We start from the raw sequence: 23,272 nt of genomic DNA, 5'->3' as shown, positions 1-23,272 counted from the left end.
ATTTTCTCTTTATTTGGCCGACCATGTGCCTATAAATAGAGCCACTCAAATATTGTAATGGTTACTCTTGAATTGCTAATAGATGCTAGTGTTTGAGATCACTCCACACTTCTATTAATTTGAGAGCACACATGGCTAACCTTCTCCTTCATCTCCTCTAGCCACCTTCCATACCATAACTCCACTTATACTCTTCATCTTCACCAAATTCTCCATTTCCGAGAGTTACTTTCCTCTAATTCTCCAAATTCCGCTGCACTTCATCTTCTCCTCATCATTCTCCATGGATTTCCTCCCTCTCCTACTCCAAGGACGTCCATCAATTGGTATCTAGAGCCATCCAAGCCTTTGGTGCATCCATCCTCTTGGTTTGGGTAAGGTTCTTGGTCCATACTTGTCTCTTCTTTCATTTTCCGTTTTGTCTCTCTTCCTCCACTATTTTTCTTCACTTTTGCTGCTGTTTTTTTTCATGTTTTTAATGTTCTCCACCGTTTGACATTGAGGCTACATGAATCTCCATTGATTCATCTTGTAGTACTCTTTGCTTCATTGGTGCAAATCTGTTTTTAGGTTCCATTTTCGTTTTTCCAGCACTTGTTCTTTGGTTATTGAGTTTTCTGCATTTTTATTCGATGAATTGAGTCCTTCTTTGCATTTTATCATTCCAATTATGTTTAAGTCATGTTCTATGCTTTGTTTGTGGTTTAATTCATCTTTTCCACCGTTTAATTGCATTGCTTACTGAATTGATTGAGTTTCCCAGCCACATCTCACAACCAAAACACTATGATCCTTCAAGGAAGTGTGTGGATGTTTAAGGCCTAAATCCTCACTGTTTTTAATCCATTTCATCGATTTGATTGTGCTTTTGTGTGCCTAAGATGTTCTTCTATGATTCATGCTTGATTTCAGTTCATAATCAAGTTCTTTAGCTATGCTTTCCATAGAACATCTCCTACAATTTCAGAGAGCAAATCTGCTCCAGTTTTCTTCTGTTTTCTACCAAATCACTGCACGCACAGTCTCTACTTTTGATTTTTTGTGAGTCACTCAGTGCACCAAAATTCAATCTGATTTTTGCCTCATTTAGTTAACATCCAGACGAAAAAAAAAAGAATCATTCAAAAATGTTGAGCACAAAAAAAATGAAAAATCACGCAAGTTGAGGCTCATATTTCCATTTTCTGGCACTGTAGTTTCCGAAAACTCACTGTTTCATTGCTGTTTTGTGCGTGTTTGTGTGTTTTTAGTGCTCGTTTTCACATGAATTTTGGCTTGAGTTTGTACTCTATATTGCTTCATTATTGATTTGCTTTGGAAGTCAATTCATTACTTCATTTGCTACTGTTTTGCAATGAGTACTTCGCCATATGATTGAGCATTTTTGTTTTGCTGATTTTGCTGTTTTCATCTATTCTAGTGCCTTTCTAGGTTCCTTTTGTGGTGCTTGATTTTATTTTCCAGCCTTTAATTTTTTGCTTGTCACTTCTTGAACCTCTTTCTAGTCATGTTTCATTTCAATTCTCTTTTGGTTTAGCATTTCTAATTAGCTTTTCTTGCTTTCTCCATTGTTTGGGTTGATCTACTTGTCTCTCGGTTTTGGTTGCTTAATGATGCTATGGAGTTTAGAATGGTTTATATGATATGGTAGCATCTTAGGTGGTGGATATTGAAGTAGAATTTTAGCCTGTGTGTTTTCTATATGATTGCCTTCTCCTCACCTTTGAGAGTTTGAGAGTTTTGAGCCTATTCATTTGAGAGAGTGTGTGCTAACTAGTTTGCTTGCCATAGTTTGTTTTGTTTCTTTCTTTCACTCTTTTGCAGATTTGGTTGCTATTTTTGGATGCTCTAGTAGTGTGGTGCTGCAAAGGACACTTTTACACACATTGGTGCTTGAATTTGGTCATATACAAAGGTTTCCAAAGCCTCTATTGCTCTCGGGATAGTCCATTTTCCAGCAGCTGTGATCTTTGGAGAGCTTGTTTTGGTGCTGTTTTGGAGTCTTTGGTTGCACATTTTGGACATCATTTTAGCAACACCTTTTAGTTCTTTAATTGTGTATAAGTTGGACACCTCTTTTTGGTACAATTGAAGCATTCTAAGGCATTTTATTGGTTCTCCAAAAAGCCTTAAAATCTTGTTTTCTAGCATCCAATTTGCTCTCGGTTTGCTTCACTTTGTACCAAAACTTGTGCATCAATTTCTTTTGCTTTGAACATTCCATTGTATCCATGGCCTACTTAGGTGTCTTGGGGAACCAAAGGTGTTCAATCCCATCTCCTAAGTAGAACCTTTTTCATATTCTAGTGCAATGTTTTAGTAAGTGAGTGTGTTGAAAGTTCTAAGTGCTTTCTCACCTTGCTTTTAGGCCGCATAGTTAGACGCTTAGTGGTTTAAATTTGTGAGACCAAAGTCTCTAAAATTTTTGCCATTTAGGGGTCCGTTTTTAGTGTTAGTCTTTTCTTTTCTTTGAGTCTTATTTGTGTTTGTTAGTGCTTAATGTCTCAAGTGATTCCATTTACTTAGCCTTAAACAATTGTGTGATCTTTGAAACCTTTTGCAAGTACATCTTGGCAAGGATTGGCCTTGGTACTTAAGAAGTCTTTTAGACTCACCTCGCCTAACCTGGAGGTCTACTTGTGCTTGGTTTCTTCTTTCACTATTTTGTTAAAGTTCTAAGTTCTTTCAATCACCATGAGCACTAGAAGGGCTACTCGTGCTAGTACCCAACATCAACAACATGATGAAAACAACCTCCACACAAGTGGTGATGAGGAGGTTGAGGTTGTTTTCATCATGTTGTTGATGAAAACAACCTCAACCTAAAGCATTATTTTCATACTCTGATTGGTGTTTGTGCCCAACCATGTGTTTACAATCTTGTGCTTTTAGCAGATATTAGGCTCTTCTGTTTAGGTTGGTGGTGGACTCATTTTTTATCCCTGTATTAGTAGACTGTTATATTATCTGATGGGGTGGAGACGTGAAGGTAATGTTCTTTGTTTACAATAGATTCAAAATGAAATTCTATCTATGTATGGTTTTGTGTTGCTTAAGTCTTGTTTAGTTTTTGCATGGTAAGAAACTATCACGATAGCAAGAATAATTATATTGAAATGACTTGTTCTTTTGGTATTGGAATCTATACCGGTGTGTGGTGTTGTGCTTATAATTCTATGCAGGATCTAGGGATGTCAAAAATATTCGTACCCGCGGGTATTCGCGGATAAAACCTGCAATGGGTAGGAAACGGATATTAAAAATGGATACCCGCTACCCGTGGGTACGGGTATTTTTGATACCCACATGTTAACGGGGTTGGTACGGGTATCATAGTATCCGTACCCGTGGATACCCGTATCCGCTAAACTTTAATTCACAAAACTACCTTTATATATATATATATATTAGTAAAAAATATTCTTACCTATTTTTTTCTCAGGAATCAATCGGAGAAGGTGGACTTGTTGATTAAAGCACTAATTAAAGAATTTCCATTGTGTTGAACGTTTTTTTATATTTATATTTTTATGATTATTTGGACTTGTATGAACTTGAGTTTGTTTGAACTTTATTTAAAATTTATGACAATGATGTATTTTATTTTATTTTATTTGAATTTATGATTAAATATTTATTTTTTAAATAATTTTGTAAATACCTGTGGGTATTCGTGGATACCCGCGGATATGAAAAAAATAGACGGGTACCCGCATAACGAATACCTGACGGATATGGATACGGGTACGGGGCGAATATTTATTCAGCAGGTAGGGTACGGGGAAGCTACTACCCTAAGCCTACCCGCCCCGTTGACATCCCTAGCAGGATCCATATTGGCATTAATAGTGGTAGATCAAGTTCATGTTCTAGTCTCCTTTCTTATTATAATTTTTTCTTGTAATTTCGTGGGCAACAGTTATGGGAGAGAAAGATGTATGGTTTAGATTTATTCTTGTTGTTTTTTTCTTTTTTTCTTCCTTCTTTGTTTTTTTTTTTTTTGTATTTGGGTTGGGGTAACCCTATTGCCCTTATTAGTATATTTGTTATTGTTGATAAAAAAAATGTTTGATTTAGGGTAAAGTTATCATGATGGCAAGAGGAATTTCCACAATAATTTATGCTAGAAAGTTAGACAGATGTTTCTATATTGTCATGCAAAATAAATTTAAAGACAAATTTCTTTCCCATATAAATTTTCTCCTCTTACATAAATTCAAGCTACCACATTGTAAAAGCATTGACTATTTTATACAAAAGGTAATGAGAATATTACTGGTAATTATATTCATTATTGACCATTGCCCACATACTTATAGTTCTCTTCAATATTATATTTAGGGGTATGTAGGAAAGGATCGAGATCATAACACATATTGTGATACACATCATCTCAGTCCACATTATTATGATAATAAGAAGGAAGGTTAATATAGATATTACTACACCTTAAACATCCCCATACTAGGTTTATCCTACCTTGTTTACAAGTCCGTTAATCCAACTACCATTGTCAATTGTTGGTAATCATGCAATAAGAAAATAATTTTTTCAAGCAAAATAGTCACAAAAAGTTTTACTACATTCATTTTTTTTTATTTCTTGCAAAAACTTCAAACTTTCATACAATTTATTTTTTGTGAACAAAACTACAAACATTTATCGTGTATTTTTTTTCTTGGACAAAAGTCATACTTCTCATGCAATTTTTTTGGACAAAATTGCAACCCTTTTAATGCCACACAACTATTCAAGTCTCTCATAAGTTCAAATGATATATTATGTTGTGGTGATAACTAAAAAAAAAAACTATTTATTTCTATAGTACTTTTCTGCTACTTTACTCATCATATTATTTGATGTGGAACTTTAATGAGTACTCACTGTAGAACCAACACTAATAAGAGCATCTTATGTGCAATCAATCAATCAAAAGTTTTAAGTGGTGATTTAAAAAAAACAAAACCATTAGAAATAATATATGTATAACAAGTGAATAAACTGAATTTCATGTGAGAGATTTTATTATTACATTTTTAAATATTTTAATTTACTTTTGACTTTTAAAATTAAGAGATTTTATTTTATCTTATATTATATTATTTTCATTTTTTTAAATCATTATTTTACTACTATTTTTTTTTTATATATATTCTAAGATTATTTGAAACATACAATAATTTGGAAATTCTATTTAGTAACATTTTTTGAATTTTATCAAATTAAATAACGATTTTTTTTTCAAAAAAATATGATTTCTTTTTAATTCAATACTTTTTCACTTTGATCATTTATATTTTTTTTATTTATTAATATTTACAAAAGAAGCTCTTTACTCTCTAGACTGTACAAGAAAAAGCTTCAACTAATGCTAGAATGGATGCCCATAAGCAATGGCGGAACAACGTTGGAACAAAGGGGTCTATGAACCCCAATTTTTTTCTCTTTTTACATTTATATAATTTAATATATGATTTTAAATAAATGTTTTCAAATTTAATATTTTAATAAATATTTACACATTTATATTTATATATAAGAAAAAGTTTTCTTTTTTACATTTATTTTTCAATTTAATCTTTTAAACATTTTTTAAATAAAAATAATTATTTTATTAATATTATTTTTTAAATTTTTATTTGTTTAATTTAATCATTTTTTATTTTTTAAAATTGAATCATTATAAATGAAAATTGATTATATTAAAATTATAAAAATTATTTATATCTAATTTTATAATTATAATAATAATAATTGTAATTTTATTATTTTTTATTATCATAAAAAAAGTAAATACAATATTTTGACTAGTTTATATAAAAATTTTAGGATTACTCTTTTGGTTCCTATTTTCGTTCAAAAATATTAAGTTACTCATTTAGTTTTTTTTAATCTCAATTTGGTCCGAATTTTAAAAAATTATGTAATTTTGTCCTTTTTCGTTAAATTTATTGAATCAAATCAAGAATTTTTCATCAAAACTGAAGTTGTGAATGATTTGCTTTGTGGGTGTAATTGGCATAATCGTAGTATCAATTTTAATGAAAAATTCTTGTTCCGCTTCAAGAAATTTAAGGAAAAAGATAAAATTGCATTATTTTTTATAAAATCGAGACCAAATTGAAACTAAAAAACACTAGATGACCAACATAATATTTTTAGACAAAAAAATGGACCAAAGAATAATTTAATCAAAATTTTGACACCCCCAACATATTGCATGAAGTTCCACTACTGCCCATGAGTACCTGAATAGTTTCAGATTTTGAAAAGCAATTTGGTCGTGGCACAAACTTTTGTTTTACATATTATATTTGTATATATTCTATATTACGTTCTTTTATCTCATTATTTATTTTCACTATTTTAAAAATTTTAATACATTTATTTATTATATATGTAATAACAAAGTTATGTGGTAAGAGAGTCACCCTTTATTTAATAAATCATAAAAATTTAAATTACTCTTGAAGGCGAGAACTTTGATTGATGATATGATACTAATGATGCGGTTACTCCGTGCCTTCTATTTTATATTTTATTATGCGAAATGCAACATGAAATCAAGAAACAAACACACAAATTGAAAAAAAAAAAGAATTTCATCACCATCAATTAAAATTTCCACTTTTGATAACTTTCACATTCTAATTCTAAAAATTAAATATATTTTTGGTCTTTTAACTTATACCGGAAATTAGAATTAACCAAACTTTGAAACTTTGGACCAATTTAGTCTTTCATCATTAGAAATGCATGGATTTCATCCTTTTAACCGAATTTTATTAAGTTTATTTGACATTTCAAATGTGCTTCTTAGTTAACATTAAAGCGAAAATATGTAAAATAGTATAAACAACTCAAATGTAAAATAGTTAACATTGAAACGTCAAATAAACTTAACAAAATTTGGTTAAAATGACTAAATTCATGCATTTCTAAGGTTGAGGTACTAAATTGGGTCAAAGTTTAAAAAAGGGACCAATTTCAATTTTCACTAAAAGTTAAGAGATCAAAAACATATTTAACTCCACTCTATAATGTACTCTAACATATGCAAAATGAAAATTTAAAACATGAAAAAAAAGGACGTGATGACAAATTTTTCATTTCTTTCGATTTAAAATATACAAGAATTTAAACATTTTTTATTTCACCTCACTAACCACAACTTCATCTATGTTTTAATCTTGATTTGTAGAGAAAGATGTATAGTTTAGATATGTTCTTGATGATTTTTTTTTCCTTTTTTTTTGTATTTAGGTTAAAGCAATGTTATTGCTCCTATTAATATATTTGTTCTTGTTGATAAATAAAAAAATGGAGAATTTATATATGGTGGTGGAATAAGAGAAGGGTAAGAGAGTAAAATGTAACTGAAAGATTAAGAACACAATTTTTTTCTGAATTTCAAACTCACTTTGTTTTTTTCATTACAATAGAGTAGATATTAATAAGGTGATGATGAGTGAAAAATTTGGTATGTGTTTTAAGAAGATCCCCTTCTCAAAGGGTCAGGTCAATGTTAAAAAAAATGTTAAAATATTTGATATCATTTAAGTTAATTTTGGGAGTCTAACTTATTCATTGTTTTATAAATTCAAACTTTTTTTCACATGAGATTTTATGTGGTATGGAGGCTTAAAATAGATTGGTGGAAAGTTATAGTACAATACAATCAAATCTTTAAATAGTGACAAATTTTAGTGAAAAAATAATTAATCACTATATAGTTTACCGATACTTGTCAATAAAGTATCTAATTTATAAAGATATAATACAATATAATAAAATCTTTGAATACACAAATTTGAGTGAAAAAATTTCTTCACATCAAATATATAACAAATAAAATAAAATTATAATAAATAAAAAAATGTCACGTGATCGATTTCTAAAGCCTGTGGTGCTACATTGGTATTGATAGTAATAACGGTGCATTGTTCAGATTTCTTGTAAAGCTAAAATCAGAAAATAGGCTTTGTATTGACAGTAATAACGATGCATTTCATGGTATTGGTTCTTTAAATTAGTCCAGAAAAAATACATTTTTAATACGTGTTGCCAATAGTCATTCTGAACAAATACGATCCCAAAAACGAAACCTACTCTCTCTCTTCTATCTTAAAGCAATATGCATCGTTGGTTGTCAAAATATGCAACCTAAATTCCCTTTCAACGATCAAAAGGACTCTGTCCCTATACTACTAAAAAAACTCATATTTCCTGCCAATTTTGTTTTGATTTTTTTTTTTGCAGGAAATACTTATAAATTTTGTTATGAAAAAAAAAAATTGTAGGAAATTGCTGCCAATTTTTTTACAAAATATTTTGTATAAAAAACTTTTCGTAACAAATTTCGTAGAAAATACTTGCGAATTTTATAATTTTGTAGGAAATAATTACCCATGAAGGAATTACCTGCCAATTAAAATTCTTAGAATAAATAGCAGGAAAAAAATCTTTTCTTGCAAATTATTACAAGAAATCTGACCAATGCAGCGTTATTACTATCAATACTAATGCAGTACCACAAGCTTTAGAAACTGATCACGTGACATTTTTTTGTTTCATTTATTATTATTATTTTATTTGTTATATATATATATATATATATATATATATATATATATATATGATGTGAAGAAATTCATGATGCGAGAGACTTTTATTTTAGAACACTAGTTAAGAATAATTAATATACATCGAATATCGTAAAATTTTATTATTAATTATGATATTAAATCAAATTTGACATGATAACCTTCAATACAATTTTATTTTATTTAAAGAACAAAAATGTCCATAAATATTACTGCTATGTTTAATATTTTATTTAATGTTCACGAATAAAAGTTAAAAAACAATTAAATGATATAAATAATTATATTTTAATATTGTTAAAATTTAAAATATAATTAAATATAAAAGGTTTAAATTAATAGAAAAACCAACAAAGATTGGTGTTAAATATCTAAATAATTTACAAAAAAAAAAATTAAAGTATCAATTTGCGACATCATTGAATTTTCTCTTTTGATTTTTCGATAACCTTTTGCAACATTCATGCTTAACCAAATATCAAGAAATACACAATATAAAAGTATAGATAAGTTAGTTGAAGACGAACACCGTCTCTTTTATTCTTCTTCTCTCTCTAGGTAGGTTACAAATTACTTTTTCTTCATCTCACCAAACCTTCTCTCTTCTCTTAGAAGAACAAGAATGAAACCTACTCTTTCGTCTATCTTAAAGCAATGCTATCACCAGTATCAAGAAATGTATCATTATTATGGTTAATAAGAAGCCTATTCTCTGATTTTGGCTTTACAAGAAACCCTAACCATGCATCCTTATTACTACCAATACGAATGCAGTATCATGTGACAACTTTTTGTTTTATTTATTATTTTTTTATATATTTTATGTTAGTGTTCAATTTTAAATTTAAGATTTCATTTTTCATATTATTTTATTTTCATTCTTTTAGTTTTTTATATTATAATATTTTAGGCTTGTAGGGAAAGTTTATGAACAATTATCTATTATTTTAAAATCCTTTTACACATTAGAATTTGTTTAACTATGCACGTATATGCACATTCTTGTAAAAAAAAACGAGTAATTTTTTCTATTTTATAATAGGTCTAAATAAGTAATGGAAATAAATAGAAATTAATAGATAAGAAAACTTTTGATTTCCAATATTTTGAAGAAGTTGAAGTTGAATTTTAAGTATGATATTTTAAAGTTTTGAAAACATAAAACACCGGATTTTTCTTTTTGGTTTATATATTTTATCCAAATTTTTATACTTTTAATTTATTACATCAAGAAAATATAATTAAAGGCCATTTTTGTTTCGAAACTACACAATACCTAGCAAAGCTAAAACAAATATAATTTTCTAAATCTTAATTGGTAAACAAATTATGAATGTCAAAAACAGATTGTGACAAAAATATTCTAACTGCTGATATTGTCAGAAAAAAAATAATAGCGTTTAAAAATCGCCACAAAATGTAGTCTAATTTATTTATGTTTCATCATATTTTGACAGTTAAAAACTGCCACAAAATGCATCATATTTTGACGGTTAAAAATCGTTACAAAATGCATCATATTTTTTACAGTTAAAAACCGCCACAAAATGCATTCCCTTTCAAAAAAAATTAAATCTTTTTTCACTATGTTTGCTTTAGATAAACCCATACATAAAGGAATAACCAACCACATCATGACCATTTGAGATTCTCACTGTATAAAATTGTTGCTGCTATCGAATTTAGACAGTTCCTTCACATGAATCAAAATTTCCTTATATAAAACTAACAAAAATATAAACATAATCACATAAAGAGTCGTTCTGATATATATCTTATATAATGTGTACTTTAGAACTATTGTAGGATAATCATGTTGTTGTCTAACCTATACCAGACGATAGGTATAAATTGTGATTGAAGAACCTGATCCAAGCTAACAAAATGAAATGATAACTTTCTTTCCTAGATATGTCTATAAAAAGTAGATATACAATTCAATTAAAATGGGAGAAAAGCACTAGATAAGTGGTTTTGAAGCCAGTCATGGATTGCAGAACGAAGAGCATAATGGGAACAAGATTGTGAGGGTCAAGCTTATCATTAGTCATTGGTGAGTTGTCATTACCACCATCAAGCCATCATTGTATAGCCTCAGCTTCATAAGTAAAAACCATCTACAAGTTCTAGCGGTTAAAAATCGTCACAAATGACATTTCTGACGGTTTAAATAACCGTCAGAATTACGAATGTCAAAAATAGATTGTGACAAAAATATTCTAACTACTGGTATTGTTAGAAGAAAAAAAATAATAGCGGTTAAAAATTGCCACAAAATGTAGTCTAATTTATTTATATTTCATCATATTTTGACGGTTAAAAACTATCACAAAATACATCATATTTTGACGGTTTTGAAGCCATTCATGGATTGCAGAACGAAGAGCATAATTGGGAACAAGATTGTGAGGGTCAAGCTTATCATTAGTCATTGGTGAGTTGTCATTACTACCATTAAGCCATCCTTGTATAGCCTTAGCTTCATAAGTAAAACCATCTACAACTACATGTGGATCTCACATGACTTCCAACAAAGTGGGAACACATGCAGGGAGAATTTTCTTAGATATCACTCCACCGATTGGAAACTATATTGCAAGAGAAGAAAGCAAAGGTAGAGAGAACTATATTGACAATAACAGCAAAGAAAATTATGCATCTTATGCTTTGCTATTCAACTACAGTATGCAAACAATTAAACGCTTGCCTTCTCATGCTTCAGGGTTAAAGGTGATCAACTTTGAGTTTGGGTCACTTGGAGGACCACTATAAAGGCCCTCAACTCAATAAAACAAGGAGATTCCTAAACTATCATTGTCCTAGAAAATACCAGAAGAATCCTACACACAGTGCTTGGAATTTTAGATGATTACATCAGATCCCCAAGTGTCAGCTGCAAGTTGAATCATCAACCTCCTTGCAAGCTCTTTGACCATGTTGTTAGTGTACTTCTGTCCAAGAGCACATTTACAAATGATGTTGTTGGATAGTTCAAGAAGCAACTCACATAGATTCACAGAAAATGCATCTCCCAAGCTTGCTTCGCCTATCTTTTTGACCATATCAAATTAACATTATCTATCTCACCCAAATGGTGGTGCACTCTATTAAAAAACTCAAAATCAGATTTTCTTTTTCACTGTTTCAATTTAATTTTTCTTCAAGCTATGCATAAATAAACATTAATTATAAAGTAAATGCAGCTGTTACAAATTCTTAAATAAGTCAAAAAAAAAAATAGCTCCACGCATGTTACTTGTCATAGCACAGTATCAACCAAAATTTGCTTATTAAGAAATTCTAGGTTAATCAAAGCTTTACCTTCTAGTTTTTAAAATAGCAAAGTAATAATTACACAAATTATAAGGGGAAAAAGTATTTGATAGTTCACCTTTTTGCTATTTCAAACCAAGAAATCCCCGCAGTAATTTTCCACCATCGTCGGAGAAAAGTGAAAAATAAGAATTGAGAATGCACAACAAAAAGAAATGATAATGCCTGCTAGAGGGAAATGAAGAAGCCCTTGAGAGAGAAAACCTGAGAGGAGAGGAGAAGACGAGACAAGTCACGGATATTTGATTTACAAAGTTTCCAATTCTCTGTTTTGAAACTTTAACAACTCTAAAAGCATATAAGTTTAAAGTAATTTAAATTTTGTGACGGTTAAAAAAATAACATAAATAAATATATTTGTAGCAGTTTATTAAAATGCTAAAAAAAACACTAATAAAAAATAATTTTTTTGTAGTGTCTGTTCTTCTTCTCTATAGGTAGGTTACAAATTACTTGTTCTTCATCTCACCAAACCTTCTCTCTTCTCTTAAAAGAACGAGAAGAAAACCTATTCTCTCGTCTTTCGTCTATCTTAGAGATGTATCGTTATTATTGTAAATAAGAATCTTATTCTCTGATTTTGGATTTACAAGAAACCCTAACCATGCATCCTTATTATTATCAATACGAATGCAGTAACATGTGGCAACCTTTTGTTTTATTTATTATTCTTTTATATATTTTATGTTAAGTGTTCAATTTTAAATTTAAGATTTCATTTTTCATATTATTTTATTTTCATTCTTTTTGTTTTTTATATTATAATATCTTAGGCTTGTAGGGAAAGTTTATGAACAATTATCTTTTATTTTAAAATTCTTTTCTACAAATATAAACTCTTTCTCAGACTAGGGGTAGACAAAAAATCTAATTTTCTTGATCCAATCCACTTTTGCTTTGATCCAATCCATTTAAAATCCATTGTATTAAATATCCAATCCATTTAAAATTCATTTAATGGATCTGGATTTCAATCTAATTTAAATCTTATATATTTTATGGATTGGATATCCATTCTATAAATTAAGATTTTCAAATATGGATAATCCAAAAAATCCAATCCCAATTTTCAGTTTAAATTTTTAGTTGGGTTAAGGTAAAGGTTGAGATGGACTAGGCTAAATGTAGACTCAGATGGGCCTTGGTCGATGACCTGTACGGACCGAGCAGGCCCGACGACCATAAAAGGTTGGACAGGCCTAAAGATATGAACGGGCTAGGAGGGCCTGACAAACTGGACGAGTCGATCGGGTCCAACGACCCAGAAAATTTGGGAGAGCCCAATGACCCGAATGGGCCCAATGACCAGGAAAATTTGAGTGAGCTCGATGACCCAACGGGCCAGTGGGCCCGATGACCAAAACGGGCCAAGCGAGCCCGATGACCCGAACGGGTCAAGCGGGCAATAAGATCCGAACAGGCCAGAAGGGCCTGAAAACCCTAACTAGCTAGGCGGGCCCGAAGATCAGAACCTGCCAGGAGGGCCCAAGACCCGAACGGGCCAAGCGGGCTCGAAGACCTGAATGGGTCAGGCGGGCCCGAAGACCCGAACTCGCCAACCAGGCCGAAGATCTGAAAAGGTCAGGCAGACCCGAAGACCTGAACGGGCCAGGCGGGCCCGAAGACCTGAACTGGCCAGGCAGGCCCGAAGATCCAAATGGGTCAAGCGGGTTCGAAGAGCCGAACGGGCCAAGCGGACCCGGTGACCAAAACCAGTCAGGCAAACCTAATGACCAAAACAGGTCAGGTGGGCCCGAAGACCCAAATGTGTCAAATGGGCCCAAAGAACTGAATGGGCCAAACGGGGTCGAAGAACAAAATGGGCTAGGTGGGCCTGATGACCCGAACGGGCACGCCGGGCCCGATTACCCAAACGAGCATAGCGGGCCCGAAGACTTAGATGGACTAGGATGGAAGTGGAAAGAACCAAATGGATTATGAATTTTGAACTTGATCTAAATATTAGGAATGGATTTATATCTTGATCCAAAGATTTTGATCTGGATTTAAAAAAAATCCAAACTAGTTTTGCTAAAGAACTGGATTTGGGTTGGAAATCTAATCCAATTATTTAGATCTAAATTGTATATGGATTTGATCATTAAAAATCTAATCCATACTCACCCCTATCTCAGACTGAAACAATGGATACGATATCAATCAAGAACACAAATAAAAAAAAAACTAACTAACAAATACTATAGAATATAAAAAAATTATCATCATGTACATGTACAAACATTTGGAATTAAAACAACCATTTTAAATTTTTAAAAAAATAAAACATTAATGATACATAATTGGTACAATTAAGATTGACATAACTTTTTGGACACCTTAATTTTGAGTACAATATAACGAAAAAATGTTATCTTTAAGTTTCATTTAACTCCTAAATATATAAAAAATAATGGTTAAACCATACCAAAAAATAGAAATAAAACCTAATTGACTTCTCCAATTTAAATTACATATATGATTATTTATTTACATATTTGATTCAAATGTTACTCATCTCCAAAATGATTTTTTTAATACACAGTATAATATTATTAAAATTATCTTTTGAACGAAATATATTTATTTTAGTTCTTTTTATATACCAATTTTCAACTCCTTTTCAACAAAATGTATTACAAAAGTATTAAAATCACATTGATTTTCTTGAAAAGTAATGAGTTAATATATGAAAAGAAAATTTTTAAATATTTTAAATATTAATTAAAATAATTAACACAAAAATAAAGATGAAATGTAAATAATTACCTTTTAAAGAGAAAAATTGTAAAAATTATAGTTCATTGAGTAATAATTTAAAAAATATATTTATAATAAAAATATTATTGAATTATAAAATTATACAATTATACAAATTCTTTCAAACGGCAAGTAAATTTTTTATTAGTGAGTTGTTAAAATAAAATAAAATCTTTAATTAAGAATTAAGAAGGATCAAGAGAAAAATTCTCCCTTGTAATTGCGGTTATTATAATTATTTTTTACCTAAAACTCCTAAAATCTTAAATTTTAACGTCAGTTTGATATATAATTTAGTGGCGGTTTGAACCATCATTATTTGTTTTTCGTCAATTAAATAACTGACACGGAATTTGACGTCACAAAGCATCATAACGTTGGTTAATTATAACCGCCAGCAAAAATATTAAAGTCGATTTTAACCACCGTTAAGTAAATTTTAAAGAAGGTATATTTAATACTTAGCGGCAGTTGTAATCGTTAGTAAATTCAAAAATTTTAAAAATTTAGCGATGGTTGTAACCAAGTGAATTTTCTGAAAATTATATTTAATACTCGGTGGTTAAAATAATTATATTGAATACCTTAGCTACAGTTAAAGTCATATTTTTTTAAAAATAAAAAAAAAATAAAAAACCTAAAAAATCTATTTATCAAACATGTCAAAGTTGTTCAAATAATATTTATTTACTGACATAGCAGAAAATAATTAAGTGGATAACAGTTTCTAAATTAGAAAATATCAATAATGCTACTTCTTTTTGTATATTATACAACAAGATTATAAAAAATTTAAAGTGCTTCAAGACACACATTGGGTTTCAAGTGGGATCAACAACAATCACACGATCACACGATCTGCTCTTGTAAGTGTAAGTCCCAAATCACCAATATGAGACGTCTAGATAAATATAGAAGCTCCAACACCTTGGAAATTCTGAAATCCAAACAATAGGTGACCTATTAGACAAAAGAACATTTAAGGAATTACCAAGGTTAGTGAGGGCAAAGCACTTACATAACCAATACCAATAGAATTTCTTGAGGAATTAAAAATGAGTTTTATCAAAAGAATGTAATGGTATATTTTCTCTTGATTGTTGTCTAGTATAAACCATTTCATTATTTTAATTTCTTAATCAGTATCCACAGTTAAAGGTAACAATTCTCTTGTTACAAGCAGCTGGTTAAATTCTATGTGAAAAGGAAATAAACAAATCTCGTGATTTTATCAGTGTAGAGTTATAAATATACTATTATACGTTGTACTTGAGGAATGCAGAGACTTGCTATGGTTAGACCAGCGAGTAAGTCGTTTCTAAAAACCATGTTTGATTGAAGTGTTTGGGAGAACTTTGTTCTCTGCTTGAAAGCCTAACTAGTCTTTTCTAATAGAAAGCTTGCCATGAACAAGGTCTTTCCAAGCTCTGATGTTAAATTGTTTTTGCTACCGGTGTTTCCAAGTAATGAGAATCAGACACCTTTTTAAAGAACATAAAAGTTCGTTAGAATTTTTAATTGAGTAAAAATTGTCATAAAGTAAAGGTTACATAATTCATTCATCTTGATCATTAGTGGGTAAAAAGGAAATCTTCAATCATTTTCAAGCATACCGTTATCTCTTTGCTTTTCAATTTTTTGTGTGAACTGTGTTCTATATTTTGGAACACAAATAGTCCTTACTTGTGCTATAGATGAACCAACATGTTTATCCCTGTTAGAAGCATGTTAGGGTTCTTTATAAGGTGTCCTTAAAGTTAAGAAAATTTTGAAAAAAAGAAAATATTAAGACCTTTTGAAAAGAAGAAAATCCAAAGCAACTAACTGTAAAAAAAAACCCTATTGTTTCAACCTTCAACTAACACGTTATACTTGAAGAAACAATAGTAACATAAATAAAAGTACACAAGTAGAATACATAAGTGCAGTATAGCAGACTCACCAATGCTAGATCAAATAAATTGGTGAAAGGTGGTAAAATTACCTGGCTTTCCTCCATTCAAAATTGCACTTTCAGCTGGTTCCACACCATATAGTTAGGCGAAACGAAGAAGAAATTGTAAAGTTAGCACAAGAAAACCTATCCCATGATCACTGCTAGCATATTATGCACTATAAAAAAATATACCTTGATGTCTGGATTTTTTTGCTTGAAGAATTTTCTAGCACCTGTTATTGATCCTCCAATTCCTATCTCTACAACCAAAGCATCAATTTTCTTTCTTGAGTCTCTGCAGATATCAAAGGCCCATTGTCTCATAATAAATCTACAATGATGGAAAATTAATCAGCATACAACCACCAACCTAGAAATATGTTGTGAATAATGAGGTTTGGTACTACTATTTTATGCAAGGAATAAAAGAACACTATATAAAAGAAGACCAAGATTTGAAACATTTAAACAGTGGCATACAAAATGACATACAGTAGTTACATGGAAAAAAAATTAAGTTTTTGTAAAACGTATAATGATGAAACCAAAAATATAGAAAAAAAATTGTTGAAACTGAAATGAGCCTTGGTATTTGACATAAAAGAAATCTTGATGGTGATAAATGACCAAATGACAATGCAATCATGTAACTCATCTATCTTGGTTTAAGGAAATAAGAAAAAGTGAACAAAATTATTTGGCATCTCAATAGTTGGACTACCAAATCCTACGTAAAAAAAAGTTGTCAAATAAACCATGTGGATTTTAGCAATTAAAATATAGAAAGAATTGGTTCACAAGAAAAATAATGCCAAGCTTACGTGATACATAAACACTTTCATGCACTCAATACTTGCCACAATTCACCTCATCTTTGCACCTCTCTCTAAAGTCATATGGTACATCCTTTTGCAGTAAGTTGGAGAGAGGGTTGGCTATCTTGCTGAAGTCCTTGATGAACCTCCTGTAAAATCCTGCAGTCCAAGAAAAGATCGAACCTCTTTCACAGAAGAGGGGTAAGGTAATTGTGAAATAATATAAATTTTAGTAGGATCTACAGATATACCATTCTTGGAAATAACGTGTCCTAAAACTATACCTTGCTCCACCATAAAATGACATTTTTCAAAATTTAAAATAAGGTTAGTTTCTTCACATCTCTCCAAGACTCTAGCAAGATTAGACAAGCAATTATCAAAAGATGAACCATATACACTAAAATCATCCATAAAAACCTCAATACAATGCTCCAACAAATCTGTAAAAATACTCATCATACATCGCTAAAATGTTCCAGGAGCATTACAAAGGCCAAATGGCATCTTCCTATAAGCATATGTACCAAATGGACAAGTAAAGGTGGTCTTATGTTGATCCTCTGGGGCTATACAGATCTGAAAATACCCAGAGAATCCATAAAAAAAAATAGTAATGAGACTTACCAGCCAATCTGTCTAACATCTGGTCCATGAATGGTAAGGGAAAATGGTCTTTCCTGGTGGCCTGGTTTAGTCTTCTATAATTAATGCAGACCCTCAAGCTATTCTGAATACGAGTAGGAATTAACTCGTTCTTCTCGTTCTTGACCACGGTGATCCCAAATTTCTTGGCGACCATATGTACAGGACTCACCCAAGTGCTGTCAGAAATAGGATATATAATACCTGCTTGTAGCAACTTAGTGACTTCCTTCTTCACAACCTACATCTGCTAAGGATTCAGTCTCCTCTGAGGTTGCCTTACTGGCTTAGCATCCTCCTCCAAGAGTATTCTGTGCATGCAGAAAGAACGACTAATATCAGGAATATCTACAAAAGTCCAGCCAATTACTCTTTTGTGATCTTTGATAACCTGCAATAGCTTTTGTTCCTGCTCATCAGTAAGCAAGGCAGATATAATAACAGGGAGTTTCCCATCCCTCTCAAGATAAGCATATTTCAAATGAGATGGTAAAGGTTTCAACTCCAAAGTGGGTGGTTGTTCCATAGATGGCAACATTTTATTGCCTAAGGTAATTTCAGCCACCTCAGCATCACACTCGGATGCCACATATGTATCATCTAGTGAAACCACGTCCTCAATATCACCTGTTTTAAAGTTTTCTTTGTCGTCTAAAATTGTGTACGACATATTCGGAAAAGAAAAGTCCAAAGAAGAGGAAAAACCAGAAAAAATGTCCAAAAACCCAAAAGCAAAATTGTTCACTACATCACTTAATAAATCAATACAAAACAAAGAATGGTCTTCAGTCAGGTGCTTCATGGCTTCCAACACATTGAACTGCACCTTTTCGTCTCCTATCTCCATAGTCAATGATCCTGCATGCACATCTATCTTGGTACGTGCTGTCATCATGAACGGTCTTCCCAAGATAATTGTAGTTGAACTCATTCCTTCATCTTTCTTCATGTCCAAGATGTAGAAATCTGTAGGAAAAATTAACACGTCCACTCGGACAAGCACATCTTCTAACACACCTGCAGGGTTAACTGTGCTACAGTTGGCTAGTTGAATGACCACACCTGTAGTCTTAAGAGGTCCAAGATGAAGAGAAGTAAAAACTGACAAAGGCATCACATTTATAGAAGCTCCTAAATCTAACATGGCACTGTCGAATTTAGTACTTCCTATAACACAAGGAACAAAAAACATACCTGAATCCTTGCATTTTTGTGGTATTTCGATAGGTCTCCTGATCAAGCTTGATACATTTCTTCCCAAGTTCACAACCTCATTATCCCGAATACGCCTTCTATTGGTGCAAAGTTCTTTAAGAAACTTAGCGTATTTCGGAATTTGCCTCACAACATCCAACAAAGGGATGTTTATCTCTACCTTCTTGAAAGTATTCAGGAAAAAATCTTTTTTTGCAAGTTTTTTTAACAAATTTGCAAGAAAATTCCCCTATAATACGAGAATTTTTAGTAATGCTAGTATTTCTGTTACACAATTAGGTTCAGTTTAAGTTTTTTCTTTCTCTTTCTGGTTGTGCCTATATAAGCAAAAGACGTGCTACCTTTTCTTCTTCTTTCAATAATATTCCATTTCTCTCTTTCCCATTTACTCATGTCTCCCACTAATGTGCATTCACTCTCAAGAGGCTCCAATGGTTTGTTCATACACATATATTACATTTATTAAGATTGGTAATACCAATACCATGAAATGCACCATTATTATTGTCAATACAAAGCCTATTGTTTTATTTTAACTTTACAAGAAATCTGAACAATGCACCATTATTACTATCAATACCAATGCAGTACCACAAGCTTTAGAAACCTATCACGTGACATTTTTTTTATTTTATCTATTATTATTATTATTTTATTTGTTATATATATATATATATATATATATATATGATGTGAAGAAATTCATGATGCGAGAGACTTTTATTTTAGAACACTAGTTAAGAATAATTAATATACATCGAATATCGTAAAAGTTTATTATTAATTATGATATTAAATCAAATTCGACATGATAACCTTCAATACAATTTTATTTTATTTAAAGAACAAAAATGCCCATAAATATTACTGCTATGTTTAATATTTTATTTAATGTTCACGAATAAAAGTTAAAAAACAATTAAATGATAAAATAATTATATTTTAATATCATTAAAATTTAAAATAATTAACTACAAATAGTTTAAATTAATAGAAAAACCAACAAAGATTGGTGTTAAATATCTAAAAAATTTACAAAAACAAAATAAAGTATCAATTTGCGACATCATTGAATTTTCTCTTTTGATTTTTTGATAACCTTTTGCAACATTCATGTTAGCTTAACCAAATATCAAGAAATACACAATATTTCAATATATAAAATTATTAACTATAAATACATAAAGCTAGTAATATAAAGAAATGAAAAAAAATGTGAAACATTTTTGTGGCTGAACTATTAAAAAGATAAAAGTATAGATAAGTTAGTTGAAGAAGAACACCGTCTCTTTTATTCTTCTTCTCTCTCTAGGTAGGTTACAAATAACTTTTTCTTCATCTCACCAAACCTTCTCTCTTCTCTTAAAAGAACGAGAATGAAACCTACTCTTTCGTCTATCTTAAAGCAATGTTATCATCAGTATCAAAAAATGTATCGTTATTATGGTTAATAAGAAACCTATTCTCTTATTTTGGCTTTACAAGAAACCCTAACCATGCATCCTTATTACTACCAATACGAATGTAGTATCATGTGACAACTTTTTGTTTTATTTATTATTTTTTTATATATTTTATGTTAGTGTTCAATTTTAAATTTAAGATTTCATTTTTCATATTATTTTATTTTCATTCTTTTAGTTTTTATATTATCTTTTATTTTAAAATCCTTTTACATATTAGAATTTGTTTAACTGTGCACGTATATGCACATTCTTGTAAAAAAAACGAGTAATTTTTTCTATTTTATAATAGGTCTAAATAAGTAACGGAAATAAATAGAAATGAATAGATAGGAAAACTTTTGATTTCCAATATTTTGAAGAAATTGAAGTTGAATTTTAAGTATGATATTCTAAAGTTTAGAAAACATAAAACACGGGATTGTTCTTTATGGTTTATATATTTTATCCAAATTTTTATACTTTTAATTTATTACATCAAAAAAATATAATTAAAGGCCATTTTTGTTTCGAAACTACACAATACCTAGCAAAGCTAAAACAAATATAATTTTCTAAATCTTAATTAGTAAACAAATTCAGAATACAATATTCAAATAATTATTCAAATAATTGACAAAACATTTCACCTGTTCAAATCACAAACCTACAAATCAACCACATCTAAAACAATATCAAATCATCGTATGTTTCAAGTATTTGTGTTTAGAGTGCCAAAATTTACAAAGATAGTATTCAAATGTTTAATTAACATTCCCGTTATGTGTCCTAAATAAGGGAACATAAATATACCCAAGAAAAAAGAAAATGAAGAAATGTTATATCTAAAATAGAGAAACAAAAATACATCAAATCTAATGAATTGTAAAAATTGGAAGCATCAAGTCCATCCTTTAAAACGCGGAAGTGACGGAACCTGTGTTTTTTATTGAGAAGGAAATTCAAAGAGAAGCCAATCCTTTACATATAATTAAAAATATTAAGACTTTAAATATTTTAAATATTAAGACTCATGTAATAAACAGACTCTAATATAATTGAAAATATAATCTATATTTTAGGACTTTATTTTTAAAATTCTTTAAATATTAAATCTGCTTAACTAAATATAAAAAAATATTAAAGTATTAATTTGAGACTTCATTGAATTTTCTGTTCTGATTTTTCGATAACCTTAACATTCCTTTTAGCTTAACTAAATATCAAAAAATACACAATATTTCAATATATAAAATTATTGATTATGAATACATAAAACTAGCGATATAAAGAAATGAAAAAAATGTAAACCATTTTTGTGACAGATCTATTAAAAAGATAAAAGTATAGATAAGTTAGTTGAAAAAGAACATTGTCTCTTCTCACTACAAAAAAAAGTGAATATTTGTGACGGTTAAAATTACAAGTTCTAGCGGTTAAAACCCATCACAAATGACATTTATGACGGTTTAAATAACCGTCAGAATTACGAATGTCAAAAATAGATTGTGACAAAAATATTCTAACTGCTGGTATTGTCAGAAAACAAATAATAGCGGTTAAAAACCACCACAAAATGTAGTCTAATTTATTTATATTTCATCATATTTTGACGGTTAAAAATCATTACGAAATGCATCATATTTTTTACAATTAAAAACCGTCACAAAATGCATCATTTTTTGACGGTTAAAAACCGCCACAAAATATATCACACTTTGACGGTTAAAAATCATCACAAATAAGATACATTTAAGCTCCTGTTTCAAGCATTCCCTTTTAAAACAAATAAATCTTTTTTCATTATGTTACTATTTGCTTTAGATAAACCCATACATAAAGGAATAACCAACCACATCATGACCATTTGGGATTCTCACTTTATAAAATTGTTGCTGCTATCGAATTTAGACAGTTCCTTCACATGAATCAAAATTTTCTTATATAAAACTAACAAAAAAATAAACATAATCACATAAAGAGTCGTTTTGATATATATCTTATATAATGTGTACTTCAGAACTATTGTAAGATAATCATGTTATCTTGTATCATGTTGTGATTGAAGAACCTGATCCAAGCTAACAAAATGAAATGATTACTTTCTTTCCTAGATATGTCTGTAAAAAGTAGATCTACAATTCAATTAAAATGGGAGAAAAGCACTAGATAAGTGGTTTTGAAGCCAGTCATGGATTGCAGAACGAAAAGCATAATTGGGAACAAGATTGTTATGGTCAAGCTTATCATTAGTCATTGGTGAGTTGTCATTACCACCATCAAGCCATCCTTGTATAGCCAGTTAATTAACTTTCACTTAATTCCTTTTTATTTTCACATTACCCTTATGTGTCCTAAATAAAGGAATAGGAAATACAAAGTGAAACCAATCCTTTAAATATAATTAAAAATATTTTAAATATTAAGACTCATGTAATAAATAGACTCTAATATAATTGAAAATATAATCTATATTTTAGGACTTTATTTTTAAAATTATTTAAATATTAAATCTGCTTAACTATG

The sequence above is a fragment of the Vigna unguiculata genome, chromosome 6 (assembly GCF_037176805.1).
Source record: "Vigna unguiculata cultivar grain cowpea cultivar isolate G323 ecotype 2 chromosome 6, ASM3717680v1, whole genome shotgun sequence".
Classification (NCBI taxonomy): Eukaryota; Viridiplantae; Streptophyta; class Magnoliopsida; order Fabales; family Fabaceae; genus Vigna; species Vigna unguiculata.
This window is presented reverse-complemented; position numbering follows the sequence as displayed.